General features: G+C 40.1%; 1 non-coding gene across 1 annotated transcript; it reads right to left on the minus strand.

Annotated features, from left to right (window-relative positions):
- Nucleotides 1–495: 495 nt before the first annotated feature.
- Nucleotides 496–894, minus strand: LOC102283744 (large ribosomal subunit protein eL33). Its single transcript, XR_001351936.2, has one exon. It is a non-coding gene; the product is annotated as a large ribosomal subunit protein eL33 (transcript).
- Nucleotides 895–8,847: the final 7,953 nt, after the last annotated feature.

Below are 8,847 nucleotides of genomic sequence, written 5' to 3' on the forward strand. Positions count from 1 at the left end.
GAAAGCCTGTTGGTGATGAGCAGGTGGGCTTTTGACAATGGTTTCAAAGGGGCTCAGTCAGATTAGGTGACCTTGTTTCTGGGCTCTGCTTCTGTGGCCTTGGGACAAGACTCCACAATAATAAACCTTTATAATACGGAAATAAATTTAGCAACAACAGATTAGAATCTACATAAGAAAAACATAAAATATTATTAAAAGATATAAAATAAGACCTGTTCATCCTAGAAAGGATTAATAATCACAAAAAAGCAATTTAATCCAAATTAATAAAATTAAAAAATCACGACCTGTTTTTTTTTTTTTCTTCTGAAGTAGAATAAGGAGAAAAGTACAAAAGTATTTAAAGATCAACATCTTTCTCCAAATCTGGAAAAATATTATTTGGGAGTAGAATGGGGAAGGAAGATATTAAAATATCAGAAAGTTACAGAGATCAAAACATTTACTCCAGGGAGAGATTTTATTTATTTATTTTTTTTATAAATTTAATTAAAATCCACACTGTTATTTATTTTCAAGAAGTTTAAATTCTCGAAGGGTACAGCATCACACGAATTCTGTGTCCAATGGCCTTAGCAGGAAGGTTGCTTCGGAATTTGGCACAAACCATGCCACTGTTTCCATGAGCTCGAGTTATCTTTCCCCAGATTACTCTGGTTTTGTTAGGTTTTCCACCAGGAGTTTCTGTGTTGTTCTTTGCTTTGTACTCATAAGCACATCTCTTGCCTAAATAGAATTCAGTTTCATCTCGAGCATATACACCTTCAATTTTCAGGAGAGCAGTGTGTTCCCTTTGGTTCTGTAGACCCCGTTCATAGCCAGCAAAAATGGTCTTGGACCACAGCCTTCCAGACATATTTGTCATTTTAGAAGTCCCATTCCCCGCAGGCCTTCACAGGGTCCAAGATGGTTGAAAGAGCCAGGAGAGATTTTAAACACAAATATACAAACAATACAAATGTTGGAAAGGAATTTAACAGACCATTTGAGTGATAACACCTTTTAAAACAATGCAGGAAACACAAAAGTCCAGAGAGAAAATGATGGACATTTGTTACTAAACAAAAGTTAAGTATTTCTGTACAAATATCCTAAAAAATATATCACAAAATAAAAATAATAGAGTATTCCCATTCATGATAAAATTGGACTGAGGAATTAATCTGCAAAAGAATATCTCCAGAGACTTACAGAAACACTGAGATACCACCGCACACACACCAGGATGGCAAAAATTAAATATCAAGTGTAAGTGGATCAAGTAGAATATCCGTACACTGCTGGTGGGATTAAAAGTGGCTTCAGCCAGACTGAAACACGGCTTGGCAATACCTGCTAAAGATGAATATCTGATACAGGACTTCTACTCTGGTGTATTCTCAGGAGAAATACATACACATGTTTCTCAAAAGGCATGTACTAATTGAACATAGCAGCTCTATTTGTAATAGCTCCAAACTGGAAGCTACCAATATAGATGGCAGCTGTTAGATTCAGCAACCCCCCTTCTGGCCCCATATCCAAGGGAAATGAAAACAAATTATCGAAGAGATGTCTGAACTCCTATGTTTATGCACCATTCACAATAGCCAAGCTATGCAAACAACCTAAGTGCCCATCAACGGATGAATGTTTTATATACACATACAGTGGAACACTATTCAACCATGAGAAAAAAGAAAATTCTGCCATTTGCAACAACATGGATAGAACTTGAAGATACTATACTAAGTGAAATAACTCAGAGAAAGGCAAATGCTGTATGATCGATCTCTTAGAGGTGATAGCTAAGAAAAAAATCCCTGAATTCATAAAAGCAGAGCATAAGAAGGTGATTAAGAGGAGCTGGTGCCTAGGGGAAGGGTAAAGATATTGTTTAAAGTTACATACTTGCAACTAGGAGACAAATAAGAGCTCTAATACTCAGTGCAGTGATTATAGACAACAACTGCTGCTGCTAAGTCACTTCAGTCGTGTCCGACTCCGTGCGACCCCAGAGACGGCAGCCCACCAGGCTCCCCCGTCCCTGGGATTCTCCAGGCAAGAACACTGGAGTGGGTTGCCATTTCCTTCTCCAATGTGAAAGTGAAAAGTGAAAGTGAAGTCGCTCAGTCGTGTCCGACTCTTAGCGACCCCATGGACTGCAGCCTACCAGGCTCCTCCATCCATGGGATTTTCCAGGCGAGAACACTGTGTTATAAACTTTAAGCTTGCTGAGACTAGATCTCATATGTTCCCAACACTAAAAGAAATGATTATGTGAGGTGACAAAGTTGTTACCAAATGCTATGATGGTAATCAGACTGCAATACAAATGGATCCAATCAATATGGAGTATAACTTATACAATTTGTATGTCAAATACATCTCAATTTTAAAAATTTGATCATATGACTGGGGGAAAATTTATCTATCTAAACTTCAGTTTCTTCTTTTACAAAATGGAGCTAATGGTGGAACTTACCTTGTAAGGTTATGAAGTTAATTGATAAAAGACAAAGTTTGCAGAACTATTTCTATTACACAGTATGTGCTCAGTAAACAATAGTAACATTAGGAGGAGTTAGGAAGAGGAGGGGACATAGAAGTAGTAGTCGTAATACCAGTATTAAAGAGGAAAAAGAAATTTACATGTAGCACCAATTTTTATCTATTAGATTGACATAAATGTAAAAGTCTGATGACACCAGCGTGTGCAGAAACAGGTGTTCATATGTGTCTGGTGGAGGTGAGAATTGCTACCTCTCTTGAGAAAAATAAATATATGCATTACAATAGCAATTAAAAATATTAAAGCTTTTGACCTAATAATCCCATGTTGGAAATACATGTTTTAAGAATAATCAATGTTTTTTTGCTAATTTGGGGAGGGAAATTAATATAAAAAGAAAAGATTAAAGCACACCAATGTTGAAATACTCTTAAAAAGAAACTTAGCAAGTGTGGTTAGGAATGTTAAGGTACGGCCTGCCTCCTGCTTCTGGATTCGGTCTAAGCCCTAACACACAGAAGGCCGGCTCCGCCTCGGTTGAATTTCTCATCTTCCTATACTGTGTTCCTTTCACTTCCTCCGCTGGGCCCTGTGATCCGACATCCTCAGGCTCTGGGAGCACGCTCTTTCTGCTCACGGAAAGATCAGGAACAAACACTCCTCGGCTCCTCACCTGATTTCTCTGGGCTTAATTCATCTCACATCATTTTACACATCTATTTTGGCTGTGGGTCTTCACTGATGCGCGCAGGCCTTCTGTAGCTGTAGCACGTGGTCTTAGCTGCCACGCAGCGTGTGGGACCTTCGTGATGGAACTCGTGTCCCCTGCTTTTCTTTTTTCTCTTCTATTTCAAGATGGCTAACATTTTTTGCCAAGAATAAATGTTAAATTTTGTCAACTGATTTTTCTGCATGTATTGAGACAAACAGTTTTTCATTTTTAGTCTGTAAGCATGGTGAATTATATTGATTGATTTTTAATGTTACATTAACCCCAGATAAATCTTTTTTATTAGATACATAAACACAGGATTATTATGACCTATTGATTAATTTATCCTGATATTATTATTAAATGACCTGTTCTCCTTTAGTTTAAAATTTGCTTTGATATTCATATATCCGCTCTAGCTTTCTTTTCATTAGTGTTAGCATGCTGTATCTTTAAAAATCTTTTAAATTTTAACTATGTATGTCTTTATATTTAAAATGGGTTTCTTATAGGCACCATATAATAATGCCCTACTTTTTAATCCAATTTGACAATCCTTGAATTTTAATTGGAGTGGTTAACAACTTAATGTTACTATTGATATTGTTGGGTTAAAATCTACCAGTTTGTTATTTACTTCCTGTTTGTTCAATCTGTTCTTTGTTTCATTTTCCTTCTTTCTGTGCCTTCTTTGGGTTAATTTGTGATTTTTAAAAAATCGATTTATCTCCTTTGTAGACTTATTGGTTGCACTTCTTTATTGTGTTATTTTGATAGTTGTTTTAGGATTTCTAGAAACATCTTTAACTTACCACAGTTTATCTTGAGTGATACTACATCACTTGACGTACACTATACTGCTGCTGCTGCTAAGTTGCTTCAGTCATGTCTGACTCTGTGTGACCCCATGGACTGCAGCCTCCCAAGCTCCTCTGTCCATGGGGTTTTCCAGGCAAGAGTACTGGAGGGGGGTGCCATTGCCTTCTCCAGATGTACACTATAAGGACCCATAATAGAGAAGGACCCTATGGTCCTTGCCCCCCATGTCCTCAGCCTGCCTTTTGTTGGTAGAAAAACTTTAGCCCAAGAATAAGTTTAATCATAGAAGTGAGAAAATGCAGAAACAAAAGGAAGCAGTCAAAGAAGACCAAATAATAATAGTTTGGGCAGTAAGCAAAAGGTCTGTTGATAATATTTTCAGCCCTCTCCTGTGAGATGTCTTGTAGATACTGAAACACCCACCAGGTGGAAGAAGTTAGCTACCTGATGAACAGACTAGCCAGGCTGTGAGTTGCCAACTCTGCAAGAACTGGCCTCAAAGAAATGAGAACAAACCAATCCTGGAACTGAAGATTACCTGTACTTTAAACAACCAAGATGATGCTGGTCAGACCACAGATGACCAATTTCAAGACGACTGTCAGAGCTGACTGTGCTGTTTCTGCATGTAGCCCCTCCCTCTGTCTATAAAAGCTCTTGCCCATTGATAGTCAGTGGGGGGAGTTGGCCTCTGGATAAGCATCTGTGCTCCTCGCACCCATTGCCAGCGTCCAAAATCAAGCAAACTTTCATTTCCAACAACCTGGTTTCTTTATTGGCTTTTGAGTTGCAAGCATCCAGATCCCACTTTCAGTTACAATAATATTATATTTCCATTTCTCTACTCCCAGCCTTTGTGTTATCATCATATATTTCAATTCTGTGTATGTTGTAAACATCATGTACCTTGCTGTTTTCACTTTAAACAGTTAATTTTCTTTTAAGGAGATTTTGAAAATGAGAAAACAAGTATTTTATATTAACTCATGCGGTTACCATTTCCAGGGCTCTTCATTCCTTATGTGGATCCCAAATTTCCATCTGGTATCATTTTACTTATCCTGAAGCATTTCTTTTAACATTTCTTACAATGCAAGTCTGATGATTATAAATTCTGTCCATTTTCATATGTCTGAAAGAGTCTTTATGTCCCCTTCATTGTTTAAAGAGGTTTTCCTTGGGTACAGACATCTAAATGGATGGTTTTATTCTTTCAGTACTTTAAAGACGTTCCACTGTCATCTAGCCTACTTATGTTCAGCTGGCATTCTGATCTTTTTTCTTCGTATGCAATATACCTTTTCTTCCCCTGGGTGCTTTTACATTTTCCTCTTTATCACTGGTTTTAAGCAATTTGATTAATATAAGCTTTGGTAAACAACAGACTGGTTCCAAATAGGAAAAGGAGTACGTCAAGGCTTGTATATTGTCACCCTGCTTATGTAACTTATATGCAGAGTACATCATGAGAAACGCTGGACTGGAAGAAACACAAGCTGGAATCAAGATTGCAGGGAGAAATATCAATAACCTCAGATATGCAGATGACACCACCCTTTTGGCAGAAAGTAAAGAGGAACTAAAAACCCTCTTGATGAAAGTGAAAGTGGAGAGTGAAAAAGTTGGCTTAAAGCTCAACATTCAGAAAATGAAGATCATGGCATCCGGTCCCATCACTCCATGGGAAATAGATGGGGAAACAGTGTCAGATTTTATTTTTGGGGGGCTCCAAAATCACTGCAGATGGTGACTGCAGCAATGAAATTAAAAGATGCTTACTCCTTGGAAGGAAAGTTATGACCAACCTAGATAGCATATTCAAAAGCAGAGACATTACTTTGCCAACAAAGGTCCGTCTAGTCAAGGCTATGGTTTTTCCTGTGGTCACGTATGGATGTGAGAGTTGGACTGTGAAGAAAGCTGAGCGCCGAAGAATTGATGCTTTTGAATTGTGGTGTTGGAGAAGACTCTTGAGAGTCCCTTGGACTGCAGGGAGATCCAACCAGTCCATTCTGAAGGAGATCAGCCCTGGGATTTCTTTGGAAGGAATGATGCTAAAGCTGAAACTCCAGTACTTTGGCCACCTCATGCAAAGAGTTGACTCATTGGAAAAGACTCTGATGCTGGGAGGGATTGGGGGCGGGAGGAGAAGGGGATGACAGAGGATGAGATGGTTGGATGGCATCACTGACTTGATGGACGTGAGTGTGAGTGAACTCCGGGAGTTGGTGATGGACAGGGAGACCTGGCGTGCTGCGATTCATGGGGCCACAAAGAGTCGGACACGACTGAGCGACTGAACTGAACTGAACTGAACTGAAGCTTTGGTATAGTTTCCTTCATATTTCTTGTGATTGTCTTCACTGAGCTCTTTGTGTGTGTGTGTGTTTAGTTGCTCAGTCGTGTCTGACTCTGTGCGACCCCATGGACCATAGCCCACCAGGCTCCCCTGTCCTTGGGATTCTCCAGGCAAGAATACTGGAGTGGGTTGCTATTTCCTTCTCCAGGGGTCTTCTGGATCCAGGGATCGAACCTGAATCTCTTGTGTTTCCTGCATTGGCAGGCAGATTCTTTACCACTGTGCCTCCTAGGAAGCTACTTATTGTTTTCTATTAACTCTGCCACCTGTGTCATCTTTGGTTTGGTTTTGATTGTGTTTTTCTCCTTTTTGTGGGTCATATTTTCCTGCTTTTTGTATTTGTTGGGTGTTTTTTATTGGATGCCATGAATTTTCAATATTTTCTTCATATGAGCTTGTGGATATTTTATAACTATAAACATAGTTAAGCTTTCTTCTAGGCATAGAAGACATCCAATTGTTAGAAGCCAGGGTGGTGCCAGTATCCTACAATGCAGCTCTCCACCCTCAGAAAAAGAGCTGTCTGTCCCCAAATGGCATTAGTGTTGAGATTGACAAAACCAACTTTGGTCTTTTTGGGTGTTATCCTTCTGGACTTTGGAGAGCTTCTTCATATACATGTTCTGCTGGGCGCTCAGAGCATCAGGGGACCTTGCTTGATTCTCTGGCGTCTCTGCACACACCCTACTCTCGGAACTCTGCCCTGAGAACGCTGGCTATCTTGGCTATTCCTCCTCACAAATCTGCGTCCTCAATTCAAGACTGCTGGGTTTAGTCTGGATGCCCAGCCTCATTCTGACCGCAGACTGGACACTCTCTAGGCAGCAGCTAGAGCAACCTTAGGGTTCTTATTTCTTTCTCTTCTCTAATGGATTGCTATTCTACAGATATTCAGTGTCCTGGAAGACAATTTTTCTTATATACTTTTCTGATTTTTAATTTAAAATAAAACCTTTTCCAGGCGGAAAGATAAGCCTCATCCTTGCTACTCCATCTTGTCTTGGAGCAGAAGTCCTGCTTTTGACATTTTTGAGATCCAGTTAGAATTAAATCATTGATCAAAGTGAAGTGAAAGTTGCTCAGTCGTGTCTGACTCTGTGAGTCCATGGACTATACAGTCCATGGAATTCTCCAGGCCAGAATACTGGAGTGGGTAGCCTATCCCTTCTCCAGGGGATCTTCCTGACCCAGGAATTGAACTGGGGTCTCCTGCATTGTAGGCGGATTCTTTACCAACTGAGCTATCAGAAAAGCCCAAGCTAGCAGTCCACAGCTGAATCTTTCTCAGAAGTGTTTTTGTTGTTTGTTTCTTTCAAATAAGTTATCCATGTTGAAAATGATGAAGTTTTCATATAGTAATCCATATTTCCTCTTGACCTGCCTCTTGAGAAACCTGTATGCAGGTCAGGAAGCAACAGTTAGAACTGGACATGGAACAACAGACTGGTTCCAAATAGGAAAAGGAGTACGTCAAGGCTGTATATTGTCACCCTGCTTATTTAACTTCTATGCAGAGTACATCATGAGAAATGCTGGGCTGGAAGAAGCACAAGCTGGAATCAAGATTGCCAGGAGAAATATCAATAACCTCAGATATGAAGATGGCACCACCCTTATGGCAGAAAGTGAAGAAGAACTAAAGAGCCTCTTGATGAAAGTGAAAGAGGAGAGTGAAAAAGTTGGCTTAAAGCTCAACATTCAGAAAACGAAGATCATGGCATCTGGTCCCATCACTTCATGGAAAATAGATGGGGAAATAATGGAAACAGTGGCTGACATTATTTTTCTGGGCTCCACAATCACTGCAGATGGTGATTGCAGCCATGAAATTAAAAGATGCTTACTCCTTGGAAGGAAAGTTATAACCAGCCTAGACAGCATATTCAAAAGCAGAGACATTACTTTGCCAACAAAGTTCCATCTTGTCAAGGCTATGGTTTTTCCAGTAGTCACATATGGATGTGAGAGTTGGACTATAAAGAAAGCTGAGCACCAAAGAATTGATGCTTTTGAACTGTGGTGCTGGAGAAGACTCTTGAGAGTCCCTTGAGAGATCCAACCAGTCCATCCTAAAGGAGATCAGTCCTGGGTGTTCATCGGAAGGACTGATGTTGAAGCTGAAACTCCAATATTTTGGCCACCTGATGCGAAGAGCTGACTCATTTGGAAAGACCCTGATGCTGGGAAAGATTGAGGGCAGGAGGAGAAGGGGTCGCCAGGGGACGAGATGGTTGAATGGCATCACCGACTCGATGGACATGAGTTTGGGTGGACTCTGGGAGTTGGTGATGGACAGGGAGGCCTGGCATGCTGTGGTTCATGGGGTCACAAAGAGTTGGACACGACTGAGCGACTGAACTGAATCCATATTTCCAGCTATTCTTGATGCAGCAATCCTGGGGATATGTCAAAACAACTGTAGAGTATTTAGAGCCTTTAGCATAAAGGCTTTGCATGGGGTGG

Source organism: Bos mutus, chromosome 22 (genome assembly GCF_027580195.1).
Source record: "Bos mutus isolate GX-2022 chromosome 22, NWIPB_WYAK_1.1, whole genome shotgun sequence".
In the NCBI taxonomy this organism is placed as follows: Eukaryota; Metazoa; Chordata; class Mammalia; order Artiodactyla; family Bovidae; genus Bos; species Bos mutus.